This window comes from Hyperolius riggenbachi, chromosome 8, assembly GCF_040937935.1.
Source record: "Hyperolius riggenbachi isolate aHypRig1 chromosome 8, aHypRig1.pri, whole genome shotgun sequence".
Classification (NCBI taxonomy): domain Eukaryota; kingdom Metazoa; phylum Chordata; class Amphibia; order Anura; family Hyperoliidae; genus Hyperolius; species Hyperolius riggenbachi.
In genome coordinates, this window is record NC_090653.1 from 286941290 (window position 1) to 286963853 (window position 22564).

The 22564-nt window shown below is 46.8% G+C and overlaps 1 protein-coding gene across 13 annotated transcripts in view; it reads left to right on the forward strand.

The window, feature by feature from the left end:
• The window catches only part of NACC2 (NACC family member 2), a 247789-nt gene that overhangs the window by 155834 nt on the left and 69391 nt on the right, over positions 1-22564 (forward strand). For 8 of the 13 annotated variants that reach the window (XM_068249108.1, XM_068249111.1, XM_068249106.1 and 5 more), the window contains one exon: positions 10950-11035. The exons of 1 other annotated variant lie outside the window; for it this stretch is intronic. The gene's annotated coding sequence lies outside the window, so the exon portion shown is untranslated. Of the gene's footprint in view, positions 1-10552; positions 10701-10949; positions 11036-12107; positions 12153-16359; positions 16402-22564 lie in introns of those variants that run through there. 4 more of the 13 variants (XM_068249115.1, XM_068249112.1, XM_068249118.1 and 1 more) reach the window with 4 other exon arrangements.

A 22564-nucleotide genomic window follows, 5' to 3' on the forward strand; every position in this document is an offset into this window, starting at 1 on the left:
CAGGCTTTAAAGAGGAACTCCAGCCTAAACAAACATACTATCATTAAGTTACATTAGTTATGTTAATTAAAATAGATAGGTAATATAATCTCTTACCCACCCTGTTTTAAAAGAACAGGCAAATGTTAGTGATTCATCGACGCTGCCATCTTTTTGGTTGAAAGGAGGTGACAGGGACCATGACACAGTTCCAACTGTCCTGTGTCCTGATCACCCCTCCGAGTTGCTACGCAACGTGAATAACAACATAGGAAATCCCATCATGCTTTGCACAGCATCAGGGAAAAAAGCCCGGGCAGTTTTCTTTGATGGGTGGAGCTTAGCTAAAAATGCAGCTAAAAATGATGCTTTAATAAGAAAAACAAAGTTCCGATGCTGTGAAACTGTTAAAGAAATTCCAAGCCTTTTTAGTTCTGCTGAATAGATTTTTAGTAGGTGCACTTTAAAGTGAACCTAAAGCCACACAAAAAAAATGAGATGAACTCACCTGGGGCTTCCCTCAACCCCCTGCAGCCGATCGATGCCCTCGCAGCTCCGCTCCGATGCCTCTGCACCCACCGGCGAACACTTCCGGTTTGGCTGTCACCGGCCGACAGGCATGGGAACGCGAGTGATTGTTCGCGTTCCCAGCCTGTAAACCGGAAGTGTTCGCCGGTGGGTGCAGAGGCATCGGAGCGGAGCTGCGAGGGCACCGATCGGCTGCAGGGGGCTGAGGGAAGCCCCAGGTGAGTTCATCTCATTTTTTTTTGTGTGGCTTTAGGTTCACTTTAAGAAGCTTAGTAAGAAAAATTTTTTTTAGTATTGCTCCACGTATGCCGCTGACTGACCTGCATTACCTTACGTTTGTAATCACAATGGGATTGTGGAATATGTTTGGTTGTTGGGTTGGTTCATACTCACTTTGAATGGCAGTTATTTTCTGCATCTGTTTGTCCTTTTCTCCTGTCGCCGCCCTCTGCTGTCTGTCTTGGTGAACTGCACAAGACAGAAAGTTAGTGTTCAGTTTTCCTGCAGATAGTGAGATTTTCAGTAAGCGCCCTGGAATGTCCCAACAAAAGTACTCAGTAGATGAGTCAGGTTTTTATGTGCAATCCTATGAGGCTCATCTGTTGTTGCTGCAGCCCAGACATGCATTTTGCTCCTCAGTTTCTAAACCAATGGTAACAAAGTGGGAGAGGCTTCTGGGAAAGTCAGTGAGACAGTTATAGAGGCAACCCCTTAGCGATGACACAACAGTAGTAGCAATGGTGGCATTAGAAGGACCTGAAAAGCTCCTAGACTATCCAGACGCTTCCCACTCGGATCAGAGAATGGCGCACAGCGCCGATGCATAAAAATGGTGCCGCATTAAAAAGATACGCTTATCGCTATTTATCGTTAGTACTGCATAATAATGGCGCACAGGGAGAAAAGAAAAACAGCACACACTAACGTTATTTATCAATAGTGGCACACACTAACGTTATTTATCAATAATGGCACACGCTAACGTTATTTATCAATAGTGTCACACACTAACGTTATTTATCAATAGTGTCACACGCTAACGTTATTTATCAATAGTGTCACACACTAACGTTATTTATCAATAGTGGCACACACTAACGTTATTTATCAATAATGGCACACGCTAACGTTATTTATCAATAGTGTCACACACTAACGTTATTTATCAATAGTGTCACACACTAACGTTATTTATCAATAGTGGCACACACTAACGTTATTTATCAATAGTGGCGCACACTAACGTTATTTATCAATAATGGCACACGCTAACGTTATTTATCAATAGTGTCACACACTAACGTTATTTATCAATAGTGGCACACACTAACGTTATTTATCAATAGTGGCGCACACTAACGTTATTTATCAATAGCGCCCTATATAAGCCAAACTGCAGACGTTATTTAACTGCAAAACGGTGAATGGATTTAATGTAACACTGTCAAAAATTCTAAAGATGTTGCAGATCGAGGATTTAAAAAAAACAATATTAACGTTATTAATGTTATCAACTTTTTTCAAGTAATGTGCAGGACTGTAAAGGTAAACTAATGTTATCAACTTGGTGCAAGTAATGTTCAGTACTGTGAACGTAACTAACATTAATACACTGTGACTGTGCAGGATTGGGGTTTAAAAAAAAAATCATAACGATATTAATGTTAGCTAATTTGTACCTTTGAAGTACAGTACTCTTAGGCCCTATTCACACTTGTGGTTCAAATCCGCAAGTGTCCGGGGGTCCAGGTCCGGGGGCCGCAGAGACCGTACGGGTCTCTGCAGCGGCCACAAGTTGCCACCAGTTGCAGATCCGGAATGTATCAGTTCCAGCTACAATAAAGTAGCCGGAACTAGATACATTGCAGTGCCAGAAAAGCACCGCAAGCATGGGGGATACCGGCGTGTAGTCCGGGCCCCCCAAGTGGCATAGGACCGGTGCTGGAAGCATCCGGTCCTATTGCCAGTGTGATGAGAAACATCCGTTTCCCATTGCACAGAATGGGCCGCATGTTCCGGTCAGGATCTGGCCCGGGTCCGCAGCCGCACCGGAACGGACTGAAAAATAGAGCATGTTGGAAAAAAGCCGGATCGTCCCGGAACTTCGTTCCTGGATCGGATCCGGACGGTCGCACGAGTGTGAATGGATACATTGATTAACAATGTATCCGTTCACCATCCGCTGTGTACGGAGCGTTCCGGGTCCAGGGAAGCCGGACCTGGAACGCTAATGTGAACCGGGCCTTACCACTTCACTAACTATAATACACTTTGTGCAGGATCGGACTGCGCACTGCATTACATTTTAAATATAACTAAAATGTATTATACTGCGATGTGTTTATATGTAAATATCAAAGATTTGAAAATAAAAAAATGGCAATTAATCCAGTTAAAAATAATAACTTTAAATGAAGACTACTATCGAGAGCGTTAGTTATTCATATCAATTAAAAAGTTATTTAACGTTTTTAAGGAGACGATTTATTAACAGTAATTAACGATTAACTGCTAACGTTAAATAACCATAAGCGGAAGACGGATTAGCAGCATCACCGCGCGCCATTATTCGCAGGCGCCATTTTAGTATGGATCCCTTCCCACTCCCCAGGTAGGTATCAAACTTTGTCTTCTAGAGAGGGTCATTGAGATGCAAATCAATTCAAATTTCATGTAAATGTTATGCAGCTTGAACTTGGACTAATAAAAATTGGCAGGAAGTTATTGTGATTGGTACAATTTTAAGCTGCATATAGTTTACAAGAAATTTAATTTTTAGGGGAACTTATTTGCATTGGTTGACCATTCCTATTCACTTCAAGGTTGCGTTAATCCCACTGCTTGTCACTAGGGCTGGTCACTTATGTAGTGAAGCGCCAGTCGACCACGCCCACTGCTTGTCACATTGGTGCTGGTCGCTTATGTGGTGTAGTCTCATCAGACCACACCCACTGCTTGTCACTAGGGCTGGTCGCTTATGTGGTGTAGCGTCAGTAGACCACGCCCACTGCTTGTCACATTGGTGCTGGTCGCTTATGTGGTGTAGTCTCATCAGACCACACCCACTGCTTGTCACTAGGGCTGGTCGCTTATGTGGTGTAGCGTCAGTAGACCACGCCCACTGCTTGTCACTAGGGCTGGTCGCTTATGTGGTGTAGTCTCCTCAGATCACACCCACTGCTTGTCACTAGGGCTGGCCGCTTATGTGGTGAAGCGCCAGTCGACCACGCCCACTGCTTGTCACATTGGTGCTGGTCGCTTATGTGGTGTAGTCTCATCAGACCACACCCACTGCTTGTCACTAGGGCTGGTCGCTTATGTGGTGTAGCGTCAGTAGACCACGCCCACTGCTTGTCACATTGGTGCTGGTCGCTTATGTGGTGTAGTCTCATCAGACCACACCCACTGCTTGTCACTAGGGCTGGTCGCTTATGTGGTGTAGCGTCAGTAGACCACGCCCACTGCTTGTCACTAGGGCTGGTCGCTTATGTGGTGTAGTCTCCTCAGATCACACCCACTGCTTGTCACTAGGGCTGGCCGCTTATGTGGTGTAGCGTCAGGAGACCACACCCACTGCTTTTCACTAGGGCTGGTCACCTATGTGGTGTAGCATCAGTAGACCACGCCCACTGCTTGTCACTAGGACTGGTCGCTTTATATAGTGTAGTGTCATGAGACCACACCCACTGCTTGTCACTAAGGTTGGTCACTTATGTGGTGTAGCGTCAGGAGACCACACCCACTGCTTGTCACTAGGGCTGGTAACTTATGTGGTGTAGCGTCATGAGACCACGCCCACTGCTTGTCACTAGGGCTGGTAACTTATGTGGTGTAGCGTCAGGAGACCAAACCCACTGCTTGTCACTAGGGCTGGTCAATTATGTGGTGTAGCATCAGGAGACCACACCCACTGCTTGTCACTAGGGCTGGTAACTTATGTGGTGTAGCATCAGTAGACCACACCCACTGCTTGTCACTAGGGCTGGTCGCTTATATGGTGTAGTGTCATCAGACCACACCCACTGCTTGTCACTAGGGCTGGTAACTTATGTGGTGTAGCATCAGTAGACCACACCCACTGCTTGTCACTAGGGCTGGTCGCTTATATGGTGTAGTGTCATCAGACCACACCCACTGCTTGTCACTAGGGCTGGTCACTTATGTGGTGTAGCGTCAGTAGACCACACCCACTGCTTGTCACAAGGGCTGGTCAAGGCAATGCAAATAATTCCAAGTTGATGCAGGATTGTGCAAATTTTATACACCCCTAACTGAATCTCGCCAAGGTGGAATCTATTCGGTCCACTTTCAGGCTGCATAAATTTGCATATTCCTGCATCAGCTGTAATTAATTTGCATCTCATGATTTGCATCTTGTCCCTACTTGGTTGCTGCCTAAGGGCTCGTTTCCACTGTTGCGGTGCGGAATCGCCTGCATTCCACCGCAGAAGAAATCGCATGCGGCTGCGTTTCCGCATGCGGATTTAGCCGCGATTTCGCATGCGATTTCGCATGGCAAGGAGCCAGGCGAATTTAACCATGTCACTGCCTGAGTAAGGCTCCATAGCAAACCATGCGAAATCGCGGGGAAATCCACATGGGCGATTTCCCTATTAGATACATTAGCGGCGATTCGCCCGCATTCCTCCCGCACGCGAAATCTGACGGCTCTGCCGTGCAGATTTCTGCCGCACCGAAAAACACTCCCGCAGCCGCACAAGTGGAAACAGCCCCATCCACTTACATTGACTATACGAATCCGCATGCAGTGCCCACATGCGGATTCGCTATAGTGGAAACGAGCCCTAAATCTCACTGCCTAACAATGAAGCATGCTGATTGGATGAAGGACACAGGGGCGGAACAACCAGTGCAATGATCACTAAATGATTTGCATTGATTTGTTATATTTATGTTTGTGAATTGACTGCTGCTGTGTATCGTGTCACGTGGACTGTACACATGTGTCGTTGTGCATGGCTCTTCCTCGCAACAATGCGCTGTGACGCTGGAGGGCGTTTTGTACTCGAGCGAGATAATCTTTACCTCGCAAAGTGTTCCTTTGTGTGAATTTTGCGATGATGAGAGGATTAGGGATTAGGTCCACTTTAACACTGTAATATTGTTGTTTATTTAGCTGTGTTGTTTATCGGCCGCTGATTCATACTGGAGGACAACATTTTTATGATTATTCAGCATTTAAAGAGAAACCGTGACCAAGAATTGAGCTTCACCCCACTCAGTAGCAGATACCCCCTTTCTCATGAGAAATCTTTCCCTTTTCTCAAATGGATCATCAGGGGGCGCTGTATGGCTGATATTGGCGTGAAACTCCTCCCACAGTGTAATGTCATGACCATGGTCCTGGCAGTTTCCTGTCTGTGAACCTTGTTGCATTGTGGGAAATAACAGCTGTTTACAGCTGGGTCTAACGGCCAAAAAAGCAAGCAGCGTCTCCTTCCACTGACATCACCTGCCAGCAGTAAAAATGTTACCATGTGATAAATGTCAGAATGTAAATCGGTGAGAGGAAAGATTTTACAATGGGCAAACACTGACTAAATCATTTATACATAATTTTTGTAACAATGAAGCACTTATTTTTATTAAATTATTGTAACTGGAATTCCTCTTTAAATAGTGCAGACATCTTCCACAGCGCTGTACAGAGTATTTGGTCTTGTCACTTAACCATCCCTCAGAGGGGCTCACAATCTAATCCCTACCACAGTCATATGTCTATGTATGTACCGTGTAGTGTATGTATTGTAGTCTAGGGCTAATTTAAAGAGAAACTCCGACCAATAATTGAACTTTATCCCAATCAGTAGCTGATACCCCCTTTTACATGAGAAATCTATTCCTTTTCACAAACAGACCATCAGGGGGCGCTGTATGACTGATATTGTGGTGAAACCCCTCCCACAAGGACCATGGTACTCCTGGCAGTTTCCTGTCTGTGAACCTTGCTGCATTGTGGGAAATCGCGGTTTACAGCTGTTTCCAACTGCCAAAAAAACATGCAGCAGCTACATCACCTGCCAGCAGTAAAAATGTCACCATGTAATAAATGTCAGAATGTAAATCAGGGAGAGGAAATATTTTACAATGGGAAAACACTGACTAAATCATTTATACATAAAATAAAAATGAAGCACTTTTTTATTACATTATTTTCAATGGAGTTCCTCTAAGGGAAGGCAATTAACTTATCGGTATGTTTTTGGGATGTGAGAGGAAACGAGAGTGCCCGGAGAAAACCCACTCAAACACAGCTAGAACATACAAACTCCTTGCAGATAGTGCGCACACCACTACTCTGCCGTGCATTCAGTTCTGCAGTGGGTAGGGGGCGATCACATGGCCTGAGGGAGACATTTGTGGGGGTCTCTGATCAGTGCTTTATGGTAGCTGCACAAATGTCACTTTGTTACTTTCCTTTCTGGTCTCCAAGTTGCCTTTTTTTTAAGGGTAGGGCAGTTCTCCTCCTAATTCCCAGAATCCCGCAGGGCCATCAATCACCGGGTGTTATGAATTTCAATTGACGCAGTTCACTGACGGGTCAAAATATGCAACCCTTTCATCTCAATTAGCAAAAGAAAAAAAAATCACCTGTGCCAATTGACAAATGGCGTTATGAACGATCAATAATAAAACCGTTTATAATCTGTGGCACTAATTGATTCTGTACAATTCGATCACATGGTTGGATGGAAATATAGAATCGTCTATATAAAATTGTATCGTTAATGGGAACCTTTAGGGGAAGGGAGGCGTTAATTGTTTGGCTAGGCATCAGGAAGGGGTTAATGGAATCTATTCAAGTGATCGATCGTGGAAATATACCAAAGTATGTGATTAAAGGAAACCCAAAGTGAGAGTGATATGGTGGCTGACATGATTATTTCCTTTTAAGCAATACCAGTTGCCTGGCTGTCCTGCTGATCCTGTGTCTAATACTTTTAGCCACAGCCCCTGAACAAGCATGCAGATCAGGTATTCTGAATTAGCGGATTCAGGTTTTACTGGATTAGCTATGTGCTTGTTCCAGGGTTTTGACTCAGACACTACGTATACCAGAAGATCGACAGGACTGCCAGGCAACTTGCCTTGTTTACAAGGAAATAAATATGGCCGCCACCATATCCCTGTCACTTCAGGTTCCATTTAAAGTGGCGTCACTGAGCCGATCTAGCAGAGTAATTGCAGTGTAACACAATACTAATCCTGTTCTTGTGCCAATTCTAACCATGACAGAATTGGATGTGCCCAGTCTTTATATTCTTCACCTACAAAATGTCATCTGATTGGCATCACAAGGCAAAACAAACTCAAATGAGTGCAGATGAGACCTTATGTACAAAAACTGTCCTGGGATGACTGCCTCTTGTGGACATTTTTAGGGAGTATTAACTGTGTTGGGACCCTTTTTTAACGCCATTTGGCTCCCTGATCCTTTGGTGCCAGTAGTATGAGTTACTGACCTGAACTAGTATGCAGAATACCTGTTCCACCTCCATGTTCTGCACTTGGGCAAGGACCAGAGGGCACTAAAGGGGAGGCATCGAATGAACTAACTTGATCAGGAGGGGCTTGGCCATGACAGCCACCATACCTTATGGGCAGTTGTTAGAGCGGGGTATTGAGATACCATTAATTTAGGCCAGTGTGCAAATTTAATGCAAGCTGTATGCACTATTGAACTGTGCAATCAAACACACTTCTTGTTGATTTTTGTCCCTCTTTTGAGAGATAGACAGCTGGAACTACCAGTTGAGACCTTCCACCCTGAAGTTGGGGAATCCTCTTATGCCCTGTGTTTGGAATCCCTTGTCTGAAAGACTCGAGCATGATCTTGTCAATATGACTGTGAAAGGTTGGAGGTGGGTGATATTAAAGAGGTGGACTTAAAGCAGATCCGAGATTAAAAACTAACTATAACAAGTAACTTGTCTATATATCTTATGTACAATTTAGATGGTTTACACAGCAAATCTGTCTGCAAACAGCTTTAATAGAATATGATTATTTCTTCCTGTGATACAATGAGGGCAGCCATGTTGGTTGTAAACATTACACACAGGCAAACTTATCTGCACCATCAGCACTCAGACTGTGAAAATAAACCTAATCCCCCCTCCTCCGCTCTGCCTCTGAAATCAATGGCTAGTAACACCTCACCCTCCTCCTGCCCAGACTGAGCTCCCATTAACCCTTGCTACTGTATGAAAGTGCCTTGGCTCTCTGAAAACCTGTGGGCGAGGCTTGTTTAGTTTACAGGGAATTAGAGTATTAAAACAAAAACAAAAAAGTATTTGGCATGAGGAATGCCCTATAAACAATAGTAAAGGAATACAATTATGCAATGAGTAAAAGTTCATCTCGGATCCACTTTCAGGCCTGGAACCCACTGAAATCAGCAAACGCAAAACGCAACCGCCAGCGTTTTGTCTGAGCGGTTTGCAAGCGGATTCATGCGCGTTTTTGGTCGTGTTTTGCAACATTGTATTTTTTTGCTCAGCGGGTGCGTAGCGTTTTGCGTTTTGCGTTTTTATCCTGATTGGTCCTGTGAATTATTTTTCATTTTGTTACAGTGTGCTGAACCGCAAAACGCTAGCAAAACCGCTCAGTTTAGGTTTTGCTGAGCGTTTCTGCTAGCGGTTCAATACTTTACATTGAGGCGCTAACGCTCCCAAAATGCTGCAGGTCCTGCGTTTGCGTTTCTGGAAAACGCAAACGCTCCTGTGGAAGTTGCCCCATCCATTAACATTAGCCCAGCGTTTTGGCAAACTGCTAGCGTATCGCAGTGCTGCCAAAACGCTGCCAAAAGCGCTCCTGTGGGTTCCAGCCCTCAGGGCTTATTTTACTGTGATGTGTAAAGTTCAACAGGACATAGGAGAGACATCCGGAGAATGGGAGCAGAGATAGAGAAGTCTTGGACCTACTTCTAAGAAGCCCCACTATGGGTGGTTAATGCAAGCCCCCTTGAGTAACACGATAGTCCCCGATTTATTGTTGGCTTGTTGAAGGTCTGTGGGGTTGATGGCCTTGAAGACTTTGTCACCTGTTTGAGGGTTACAGCACTTCCACAGAAGAGGAAGGGTCCCGATCCAGTAAGAGGGGTCTGGAGAGCAGAGAGAGGTTCCCTGTGGGGGCAAGCAGGGTGTTTACTCCCCATGGGTTATTTATGTATTATTTTTACAGATATTGGCCTAAATCCACAAAATTAAATCCAATGTATCAAGACCACTGACGGACCCTTCGTCAAGGCTTTCTCATTTCATTGCCTGACGCCTTGAGGAAGGGTCCCCGCGTGGCCACGAAACATTAGTTTTGTTTCTGCGCGGCATTCTTGATCAAGCAAGCCTCATTGGCTTTACCTTTGAGCGCCGACTATCATCAGTTGGTTCCTCTCATTAAATCCGCCACTCTGATTTGTTCTTCGAAGCTCGTTTATGCACAACAAAAATTTACACATAGCTGGGAATCTCCTATACAGCCACCGACGACCCTGGAAAGCTGGGTTGGTTGACCAGGACACCTCAAATGCCCCCCTTCTCCAGTCCCGTCCTCACCGCTTCCCAGGTATGGCAGCGCCCTGCAGGAGCCAGGCGATACGCCATCTGTGTTATTGCAGATAGACCCCTCCCTGCAGCACAGGGGCAACACATCCCAAACACAAACTCCCACAACTAGCAGAGAGAGCTCAGAGTCAGGAGAGAGAGAGAGAGAGAGTAATAGGCAGCACTGGATCTCTTCTATATTAAAAGTGTTGGCCACCATCCAGCCTCTACTACCGTTCGTCCCTCCCTCCCCGCCGCAGGAGTTAAACATTGTCCCTGCCAGCCTTGCAGACTGTTTGGAATAGTTGAAATGCTTTGACACTCAGGACTTGGATGGCAAAGGGGAAGGCAGGTTTTTTTTCTTCTTTTTTTTTTTTACAGTGCCATTCATATGCAAAAACCGCACGGTAAATCCTGCGACCTGTCTGCGTTGCTGTGGCACCACTAAGCACCCCATCAGCCTACAGTACAGTACAAAAAAAAAAATCCTGCCATCTTTGTTTGCATTGCAGTGACTCATCAAAAGTCTGCCTTGTACCAACACTGCGAGCTTTCTACTGGCACCCAGCGCCTCTCTCCCTCTCTCTCTCTCTCTGAGAGCGTAGAGTCCAGGGCTGGCATTTTCCTCAGGTCTGTAATCAAAGGCTTCTATTCATTGCACAGAGAGGTTCTGAATGTTAATCTGCATCCGGCCACAGACCATTGACATGCTACGCACTGCTGTGTTGGACATTTTGACTTGCTAAAACCTTAAGAATACAAAAAAACAGAGGCTGTGTTGTTTTTTTTCTCTTTCCTTTTTTTTTTGGATGCTGATCTGCTTTTTGTTTTTTTTCTTCTTCTTCTTCTTCTCGTCTCTTGACGCCACCGAACCGACAGAAGGAAAGGAAGAAAGTGGGACACTGTCTGCTTTTCGGCTCGTGGAGCGACGCCTGGATACTTGGGACCACTTTTGGGATTTTAAGGTAAGGTGGCCGGCCGGATGGCTGGCAGGCAAGTTTTTGGGGTGGTCCGCAAAAAAAAAAAAGAAAAAGCATAATAATTTAACTGATGCTTTGCCGAGCTGGTGTCGCCACTCAGACGCGAGAAGTGGGACATGGACTCTCTCCCCACCCCCTCCCCATCTCGCGTCTGTCTGAGTCTATATTCGCTGTCTGCCTCTCCGATGCGATCAGCGTGGGGACACAATAGTTACACTTGTCACCCTCCCTTCCCTCAGATGAGCCATTTCACGGTGATTTGGGATGACAAACCTATTCCACGCTTGTTTGGGATAATCCGCGACGTCCTCTTTAGTTATTATAACGAGCCCCAATTTGGGGAGGATGTTCAGTGGTGACCCCCACCTCCCCTTTCCCGGCGGAGTAGCCGCAAGCCTTGAAATTTTGCTGGCCGCCGAGCGTTTTTTGGTTTTGCGGCGGTGGGATTAGTGCTGCGCTTTCCCCTCTCGCTCTCTTTTTAATGCAGCAAAAAAAGAGGCAAATCTCATTACGGCACAAGTGTCTGGTCTATTGTCCTGACATACCCTGCTGTGAGGTAATGTGATGCGAGCCTCTGTCTCCGCGACGCCGACTTGTTTGCAGCGATAGATATTAAAGGGCTTTTTCTCCCCCCCCCCCCCTACCTTCCGTCGGCTGCACCGTCTTCAGATCCAGACACAGAGAGAGAGGGGAGAGGGGAGGGGTTGGTGGCATTGGGGAGCTTTATGTCTGACTTGGAGAGGGGAAAAAAAAAGACATCTTTGCACTTTTTCTCTCGACTGCTTTTTAAATCTTCACAGAGATCATACGAGTTTCCATTGAGAGCGCAGAGGTGCTCCCCCCCCCCCCCACCTGCCGCCCCCCCCCCCTTCCTTTTTCCCTCCCTCCCTCCCTGGCGGGGCATGAAAAATTTAGAATTCTCAATTCGCACTGCAGCATGTTCTATAGGCTGTGATGCCCATTCAGTGCATTCCCGGCGCCAGCCCATGTCACAGGAACAGGATCCGCCGCGCCGCGAATGTCAGCGCCAGCCAGTGACCCGCTTCACCATCGGGGACTTAGGGGACCCCCCTCCCCATCCAGCAAGGATAATACCCGACAGGTAAGTGATACCTTTATGGCGTTCGCATCGCCGACAGACAGACTGCTCATCTTGGGTGACATCTCCGTTGCTACCGCCGTCCTGTGAGTCAGTTAACCCCTCATGACCGGGACGCATCGCTCTGATCCCTTCCCACCCCCCCACCCCCGTCCCGGAGCGAGGTAAACCTGCCTTCCGCGTATCACAAGCCTCAGACCTCCGCTTTCTGCCCGCAGCTGCGATCGGCTGGTCAATAAATCAAAAGTTTTGCCGTAAAGCAAATGTTTACAGGCATACCAGGGAGAGCAGTAAAAGGGATTTTACACCTCGTCTCAGGTGGCGATTACAAGCCAGAGCGATAAGATTACTTATTAAGCGTTTTTGCGATGGCGTTCCAGCGTACCTCTGTAAGGGTGGGGGGGTCTGTTTGGTTTGTCAGGATTTCGGTTATGTGTTTTGGGGAATTCCTGTATATACTGTAAAATCATTTTGTTGTCTCGGTGTTAAAGATGAATGCTAATCCTTTTAGTGATTACTTATTGCCTTTGTATTTGGATGAAAAAAAAAATGTCACACCATGTATAGAATTTTCACCTGTCCCAGAGGAGCTTACATTCTAATGTTCTCACCACAGCGACACACTTATTATACATTTATATAGCTCTGACATATTCCACAGCGCTGTACAGAGATCACTGATCCATTCCCATCAGTCTCTGCACCAGAGGAGCTTACACTCTAATATCCTCACCACAGTTACACGCTATTATTATACATTTATATAGCTCTGACATATACCACAGCGCTGTACAGAGAGCACTGACCCATCCCCATCAGTCTCTGCACCAGAGGAGCTTACACTCTAATGTCCTCACCACAGTCATTCACTATTATTATTATTAGTGATCTCTGTACAGCGCTGTGGAATATATCAGAGCTATATAAATGTATAATAATAGCGTGTGACTGTGGTGAGGATATTAGAGTGTAAGCTCCTCTGGTGCAGAGACTGATGGGAATGGATCAGTGATCTCTGTACAGCGCTGTGGTATATGTCAGAGCTATATAATGTATAATAATAATAGTGTGTGACTGTGGTGAGGACATTAGAGTGTAAGCTGCTCTGGCGCAGAGACTGATGGGAATAGATCCGTGATCTCTGTACAGCGCTGTGGTATATGTCAGAGCTATATAATGTATAATAATAATAGTGTGTGACTGTGGTGAGGGCATTAGAGTGTAAGCTCCTCTGGTGCAGAGGCTGATGGGAATGGATCAGTGATCTCTGTACAGCGCTGTGGTATATGTCAGAGCTATATAATGTATAATAATAATAGTGTGTGACTGTGGTGAGGACATTAGAGTGTAAGCTCCTCCGGTGCAGAGACTGATGGGAATGGATCAGTGATCTCTGTACAGCGCTGTGGAATATGTCAGAGCTATATAAATGTATAATAATAATAGTGTGTGACTGTGGTGAGGGCATTAGAGTGTAAGCTCCTCTGGTGCAGAGGCTGATGGGAATGGATCAGTGATCTCTGTACAGCGCTGTGGTATATGTCAGAGCTATATAATGTATAATAATAATAGTGTGTGACTGTGGTGAGGACATTAGAGTGTAAGCTCCTCCGGTGCAGAGACTGATGGGAATAGATCAGTGATCTCTGTACAGCGCTGTGGAATATGTCAGAGCCATATAAATGTATAATAATAATAATAGCGTGTGACTGTGGTGAGGGCATTAGAGTGTAAGCTCCTCTGTTGCAGAGACTGATGGGATCTGTATAGCACTGTGGAATATCTCAGAGCTATTTAAGTGATCACCAATCAATTCCTATCCATTTCTGCAGCAGAGGAGCTTACACTCTAATGCCCCCTCTATAGACTAGCATTCATATTCTGTCCAGCCAGGTGTAGAGTGAGGAGTTTGGAGGAAGTGGGGGGGGGGGGGGGGCTGGAGCACGCAGAGAAAACCTACGCAGACACGGGGAGAACATACAGACGCCATGCAGACAGAGCGCTAGTGGTGATGTTTGGTGTGCAATCCTATATCGCCACCACCTTTTAGTATGCTTTTGCATATGGTGGAATTCAGACGATCTGGAGGAAAACTTACCCAGAAGCTGAGAATTCACAATTGCCATGTGGAGAGAACCCTGCGGGTTATTGCATCCAGAATATCAGTGTAGCAAGGCCAGCATCATAGCTGCCACACTGCCCAATAACCTGACATCTGCTGGTAGTCGAATTTTAGTGTTGAACTAAGTACTAATCTTTAACGATAAGAAGGTGTGTGTGTGTGTGTGTGTGTGTGTGTGTGTGTGTGTGTGTGTGTGTGTGTGTGTGTGTGTGTGTGTGTGTACAGTGTGTGTGTGTGTTTGTAGTGTGTGTGTGTTTGTAGTGTGTGTGTGTGTGTGTGTGTGTGTGTACAGTGTGTGTGTGTGTGTGTGTGTGTGTGTGTGTGTGTGTGTGTGTGTGTGTGTGTGTGTGTGTGTGTGTGTGTGTGTGTGTGTGTGTGTGTGTGTGTGTGTGTGTGTGTGTGTGTGTGTAGCCGGGGGGGTATACCATTCTATACACCATCACCCACTCACCCCCTTATCGTAACGTGAAATGAACTAACATAAACCCTGCTTTGAACAGTATTTATTCCCCACCTTGTTCCTCCTCTATGGCAAGCGCTACAGTTTTGCCCTTTGCATTAAAGCTGACCACACAACATACAATCTTGATTGTATAGATATGCCTATTGATAATTCCGTTTTACCATAACGATCAACCTTACGATCTGATAATTACAATCTGATAAATCTGATCGTATCAAATGGAGTATGTCTGAAAAATGGATCGATAATCCAATTGATGGGTACTATCAACAATCCCCAATCTGGCCCAGTCCGATCGTTCAGAAGGTTAATTGGAAGGTAAAATTGGATTAGGAGTAGACACCTGTATCGCCAAAGCTAGGGTGAAGTAGACTGGCTGTAACCTATAGCAACCAGATATTCCTTCACTACAGACCAGAGATGGTCAATGCATTTCTGGTCATTTTAAATACAAATTGCATAGAACTGGGCCAATCCCACTCTGCAGTGGCGTAGCTAAGAAGTTGTGGGCCCCGGTGCAAGTTTTAATGATTACTATTATGCAAGACAACTTTAGAAGTGAGTATTATCAGCACAGGACCAATACAGAGCTAATACTGTGGTTGGGGGAGGACCCCTCTGGGCCCCTATGGCCCAAGGGCCCCGATGCGGTTGCTACCGCTGCACCCTCTATTGCTACGCCACTGCCAATCTGCATGAAAAGCATTGGATTGACCTGATTCCGAGCCTCATACAATTTGCATGAAATTTGCATGCCAGGCAGAATTCTGGGCATCTCATTAAGCTTCTCTGTCCATGCTGGGGTTGGAGCGTCTGATTTGCATACTGGTTATGGATTGGCGGTTCTGGCATTGGTACCGGCACAGAGGAATCCGCACCGATCCCCCGGTTACTAGGGATGAGATCAATGAGATGGAAATTTTTCTTACTTTATGCAGGATTATGTAAATTTGTATGCAAATATATGCAGCTTGAAAAGGAACCAATCAAGTCCCACCCAGGTTTAAACTGATTGGTCCATTTTCAAGCTGCATATATTTGCATACAAATTTACATAAATCTGCATGAACTCTGAAATCTTTGCATCTCATTGATCATACCTTTCAGACAGACTCCTCCCATCACCCAGTAATCGCAGCCTCCATGTTCCTCTCGCTTCAAGCGTTGACTACGCCCGATTTTGAACGCGTCGGTGGGAATTATGGCGCTTTGGCCCTTCAGGAAGGAGGAGATACAGTTTCCAATCCTTCTCCAGACCCCGGAGAGGAAATGATTATCACAAAAACTACTGAAGTAAAGTCCTTATTATGTGACCGTAGTCCTGCCGGTCCCTGACTCCGGTACCGCTTTCTGCCCGTTTTGTTTTGCCTCATTTCTAATTTGGGTATTTGCATTAACTCTGCATGCAAGCCGAGCTGCCAGCGTCTTATTAGCTGCCTCTGGGGGAGACTGAGGGCTGCACAGCTTTATAGGATGTTCTGTAAAGGGAGAAAGAGTCAGGAATTATCTTTCCTTGTCGCAGGACAGCAGCAGTACCAAGTCTGAGAAGTTCTCGGGAATCCAAGTCATGGTATAGCCAAAGAGAAACAAGATGGCCGCTCCTTCCCTGTTTTATCAGACATTTTGTTTCGTCGCTTTTATAGAGAAACTTCGTCAGGGCTCATGAGGTAACAGAGGAATTATCCAAATTAGTAGCTTCACACACAGTCCAATTCCAATACAACCAAATGTCTCAGCTTCCGACACTCATTCTGTAGATAAAGTTATTTGCATTTCATGGCTGAAGGTGTAGATGATGTAATTAAAGCACACCTAAGTGTCAGGGGTATGGGCTGCCATATTTATTTCCTTTTAAACAAAACCAGTTGCCTGGCAGTCCTGCTGATCCTTTGCCTCTAATACCTTTTTAAAGGACAACTGTAGTGAGAGGTGTATGGAGACCACTAAACTGCTGCATGCCGAATCGCTGGGAACTGCCGATTGAACAAAGTTTCCACAATCTTTACACTAAAGATGATTAGCGGTGGGATGTGGACAACAGTGATAGGCCACAAGAAGATTACCGATGATAATATCGTTAACAAGGAAGCATGCAGGGGGGAGTTCCAAAGGCTTTAGCGGAAAGATTGTTTAATCTGTACAAACAAGGGACATTGAATGAATTGATCCGATTTGATATTCCATGACGGGCTTTCAAAATGCACGAGCATGGTTGTACAACTCCCGTCTGTAACCGCCATTCACCGCTTTTTCTTTAAAACGATGTTGGTTGGTAACACGATGTTGGTTGGAACGATCGTTCACTTGTCATTTTGACAGATCAAATCCTGCCGTGGGTTTGGACCTTTAGACCCTGAACAAGCATTGTTTCAGGTGTGTGATTCAGACACTACTGCAGGCAAATGGACCAGAAGGACAGCCAGACAACTGGTATTGTTTAACAGGAAATAAATATGGCAGCCTCCATACAGTATACTTCTCACTTCAGTGGTGCTTTAAGCTAAGTTGACAGACTAGACTAGACTTTTCCTCTTAAGGAACTGTAGCTCTATTACGATTTTGATCCGTTTCTCTGGAAATTAATCTGTTTGACTAGTGATGTTAGCTACTCCTAATCGAAATTTTAATTGGATAGCGCTGCCCACTGCCGGTGGGGTTAACTTACCCAATGCGTCCGCTATAGCTGCTGCATTTCACTTGCAGTCCACGTAGCTGTACTGCTTCCTCCTTCCGGGGTGAAACAGGAAGTAGTGGAGTTATGCAGACTGCAGGTGGAAGGCATCGGCTATAGGCGAACGCATTGGGTAAGTTAACCCCCGCGGGGGCAACACTAATTTACATTTTGATTACGAGTAGCTATGTACTCCTTGCTATTTGTAGCTAACATCAGTCATTCTGACATTTGCAAAACCTAAAATATACTAAAAAGCTCCTTACTGGTCAATGGGATGCTTATACATTTTCAGATGTCATGCAAATTGTATGCAGTCTGAAATTGAACCGATGCAAATTGGCAAACCGAGAATTTGATTGGCCAGGTCCGTAGCTGAGTAGAAATTGCTAATATTTCCGGCTAATGTATGATTCAAACACATCTCATTGACTTGAGTTTTTGCAATTTTCCATTCATAAAAAAAAAAAAAAAGTATAACTTGTCTCGATCTGTCCAATGCTAGCCGCAGAAATCTCTTTATAATTCGCAAGAGCTTCTTTTTTTCCTGTGTTCTTACTTGGGGACAATGACACCCCCTCCCCAACCTGTATCTTGTGTACGGTCCCCCCCCCCTCCTCCCATCACGTTGACAGTCTGGCTTTGCGGCGTGGTTGTGCACCACAAGTACGACAACCGTTGCGCCCATCGCAAATTCTTCGCTCTTGCGTCTTACTTCCCACGATTCGCTGTGGGGAAGGTTTGGGCCACGTTTGCAGCAGATGGCAGATCATTACCTTAATTTCCTTCCCCAAAGGCGAGTGTCTCCGGTAACTTTGAAGTGTCGTATGTTATCTGTAGGCATATGTCTGCTCCCCCCCCCCCCCCCCACCACGCGTCTGCGATGATGTCATCAGTACACGTCAGCTGGGAACAGAGGGAGCCACGGAGCGGTACATTCCCATGTGAGGGGGGGGGGGGGGGGGTTGGGTTTCTCGGAGGCAGCAGTAAGTCTGATTCAGAGACTTTGTTTCAGGCATATTTATTTATATCATTGCATTTCACATTTTTTTTAAATAAGGGCATCTAAAATGTATATTAATACATAAAATTTAAAACCTGAAGCGATCTGTAAATAAAAAGTTAGATCCTCAACTTGAATCAAAAGTTGGTAAAATAGATTAGTGATTGGCCGATTAAAATTGAAGGTGTGTGCCAGGCTTTAGTTTCAGAGCCCATTCTGTGACTGTGTGGAAGTTTCTTAGTTAGCTGATGTCGGTGTTGTAGAATCTGGATGCTGCCTGAACCAAATGACTGTGCTGCAGGCTGCAATCTTCCCAGAGGATTCAGTCTGTGCCTCATGTCCCTGAACTTTGAACAGCAGGATGATGCAATCCAGTCAGCACAGCCCCCTTTGACGCCTGCTTCTGGTCATGTGATCACGTTTTCAGGGCAGGAAATCAGGATTCTGCAGCTCAAAATCCTAACAAGGTAACATCTGAGCGCTGTGATTACTGAGCTATGAGGCATTTTTCTTTAGATCTGTGCTGGAGATGGGAATTTATGTGTGAGGGGACGCAGCAGGGGTGCTGTATTTTTAGAATACCGCAGGAGTCGGGAGTCGTTACCCTTAGATGTGTCTGAAATGTACAAAAACTCATATCGGCTGCAGACTTATTACTTTGATGTTGCGGGAAGGATTGTTCAGCCACCTCCACACATTTATCGGCGTGCGCCTGACTGACCGGTTAACCCCGAGATGTCTGCATGGGTCGCCCATACCTGTCTCCTCTCTCATCTGCAATTTTGTGTAGGAGAAACCGTGATTGGATGGGTTTGAGTTGCCATAACGTACCCTGCAGCGGGTAATCTATAAGGCTGGGAGAGGAATAAGGAGGCGGCTATCTTCATTCTGTAATAAACAATGCCAGTTGCCTGACATCTGTGCTGATGCTCCACCTCTAATACTATAAGTCACTGGCCAGGAATGAGCATGCAGATTAAATTCTGTGACTCTGCTGGCTGCATGCTTGTTCCAGGTGTGACTGCTGGCTGCATGCTTGTTCCAGGTGTGACTGCTGGCTGCATGCTTGTTCCAGGTGTAATTATGCTGGCTGCATGCTTGTTCCAGGTGTAACTCTGCTGGCTGCATGCTTGTTCCAGGTGTGACTCCGCTGGCTGCATGCTTGTTACAGGGCTGACTCCACTGGCTGCATGCTTGTTCCAGGTGTAACTCTGCTGGCTGCATGCTTGTTCCAGGTGTGACTCTGCTGGCTGCATGCTTGTTCCAGGTGTAACTCTGCTGGCTGCATGCTTGTTCCAGGTGTGACTCTGCTGGCTGCATGCTTGTTCCAGGTGTGACTCCGCTGGCTGCATGCTTGTTCCAGGTGTGACTCCGCTGGCTGCATGCTTGTTCCAGGTGTAACTCTGCTGGCTGCATGCTTGTTCCAGGTGTGACTCTGCTGGCTGCATGCTTGTTCCAGGTGTGACTCCGCTGGCTGCATGCTTGTTCCAGGTGTGACTCTGCTGGCTGCATGCTTGTTCCAGGAGTGACCCCGCTGGCTGCATGCTTGTTCCAGGTGTGACTCTGCTGGCTGCATGCTTGTTCCAGGTGTGACTCTGCTGGCTGCATGCTTGTTCCAGGTGTAATTATGCTGGCTGCATGCTTGTTCCAGGTGTAACTCTGCTGGCTGCATGCTTGTTCCAGGTGTGACTCTGCTGGCTGCATGCTTGCTCTAGGTGTGATTCTGCTGGCTGCATGCTTGTTCCAGGTTTGACTCTGCTGGCTGCATGCTGGTTCCAGGTGTGACTCTGCTGGCTGCATGCTAGTTCCAGGTGGGACTCCGCTGGCTGCATGCTTGCTCCAGGTGTGACTCTGCTGGCTGCATGCTTGCTCCAGGTGCGACTCTGCTGGCTGCATGCTTGTTCCAGGTGCGACTCCGCTGGCTGCATGCTTGTTCCAGGTGGGACTTCGCTGGCTGCATGCTTGTTCCAGGTGTGACTCTGCTGGCTGCCTGCTGGTTCCAGGTTTGACTCTGCTGGCTGCATGCTGGTTCCAGGTGTGACTCCGCTGGCTGCATGCTTGTTCCAGGTGGGACTTCGCTGGCTGCATGCTTGTTCCAGGTGTGACTCCGCTGGCTGCATGCTTGTTCCAGGTGTGACTCTGCTGGCTGCATGCTTGCTCCAGGTGGGACTCCGCTGGTTGCATGCTTGTTCCAGGTGTGACTCCGCTGGTTGCATGCTTGTCCCTGGTATGCCTCCGCTGGCTGCATGCTTGTCCCAGGTGTGACTCCGCTGGCTGCATGCTTGTTCCAGGTGGGACTTCGCTGGCTGCATGCTTGTTCCAGGTGTGACTCCGCTGGCTGCATGCTTGTTCCAGGTGTGACTCTGCTGGCTGCATGCTTGCTCCAGGTGGGACTCCGCTGGTTGCATGCTTGTTCCAGGTGTGACTCCGCTGGTTGCATGCTTGTCCCTGGTATGCCTCCGCTGGCTGCATGCTTGTCCCTGGTGTGACTCTGCTGGCTGCATGCTTGTCCCTGGTATGACTCCGCTGGCTGCATGCATGTTCCAGGTGTGACTCTGCTGGCTGCATGCATGTTCCAGGTGCGACTCTGTTGGCTGCATGCTTGTTCCAGGTGTGATTCTGCTGGCTGCATGCTTGTACCAGGTGTGACTCCGCTGGCTGCATGCTTGTTCCAGGTGTGACTCCGCTGGCTGCATTCTTGTCCCAGGTGTGACTCCGCTGGCTGCATGCTTGTTCCAGGTGTGACTCCGCTGGCTGCATGCTTGTTCCAGGTGTGACTCCGCTGGCTGCATGCTTGTTCCAGGTGTGACTCCGCTGGCTGCATGCTTGTTCCAGGTGTGACTCCGCTGGCTGCATGCTTGTTCCAGGTGTGACTCTGCTGGCTGCATGCTTGTTCCAGGTGCGTGACTCAAACACGACTAAAGCCAAAAGTTCAGGCAGCTGGCATTGTTTGAAATGGGATAGAGATGGCAGCCTCCATATGATCTCACTTCAAGTTCCATTTAAAGGACGAGGGAAGCCTCTGTAGGATTCAGAAGCTTTTCTCTTTTTAAAGTGAATCTTAAGCCAGAAAAAAAAAAAGTTTTACTCACCTGGGGCTTCTACCAGCCCCCTGCAGCAGTCCTGTGCCCTCGCAGCCACTCACTAATCCTCTGGTGCCCCGCTGCCAGCTAGTTTCATTTTTGCCGACAGGCCCGTCAGTACTGGCCACGTGTAGCTTTTTCCACATTCCCGACTGTAATTAGCACTATTGCGGGCCGCATCGCGTTGCGGCCTGCAATAGCACTAATTACAGTGGGGAGTGCGGAAAAAGCTACGCGTGGCCAAAACGAAACTAGCTGGCAGCGGGGCACCAGAGGATTAGTGAGTGGCTGCGAGGGCACAGGACTGCTGCAGGGGGCTGGTAGAAGCCCCAGGTGAGCAAAACTCCATTTTTTTTTCTGGCTTAAGTGTCCCTTTAAGTATTTGCTTTTTCACTTTAAATGACACCTGAAGTGAGGGAGATATGGAGGCAGCCATATTTATTTCCTGTTAAACAATACCAGTTGCTTGGCAGCCCTGCTGATCTATGGCTGCAGTAGTGTCTGAATCACACACCTGAAACAAGCATGCAGCTAATCCAGTCACACTTCAGTCAGAGCACCTGATCTGCTGCATGCTTGTTCAGGGGCTATGGCTAAATATATTAGAGCCAGAGGATCAGTAGGACAGCCAGGCATACTGCATTGATTAATATAAAGTAAATATGGCAGCCTCCATTATCCCTCTCAACGCAGGCATCCATTAAAGCGAAAAAGGAAATACTTACCTATAGAGGGTTTTGAAGTCCTTGCTCCTGCCGCCGCTGTCCGGAACCCCCTTCCGGCATGAGTGTATCCATTCTGTACCAGCGCGAGCGGCACCAGCTTACTGTACTGGTGCGCCTGTAACCATACAGATGCAGTCGGTATCTTCAGTTGCGTCAGTGAAATCAGTCTCTCTCTGTGTCGTGTGTCAGTGTGGGCGGAGCTGTAGTGGGTGGAGCTGAGACCAGGCAGTACCCCGGTTCTATCATCCCAGGACAGTGCTGGTCAGGGGAGGGCACTGTCTGGTTATCAGAAGCTGAATGTTGTTATAGAGATTGGTTGGTTTAGCAGTTAGGCTGTGAGTGTGCAGT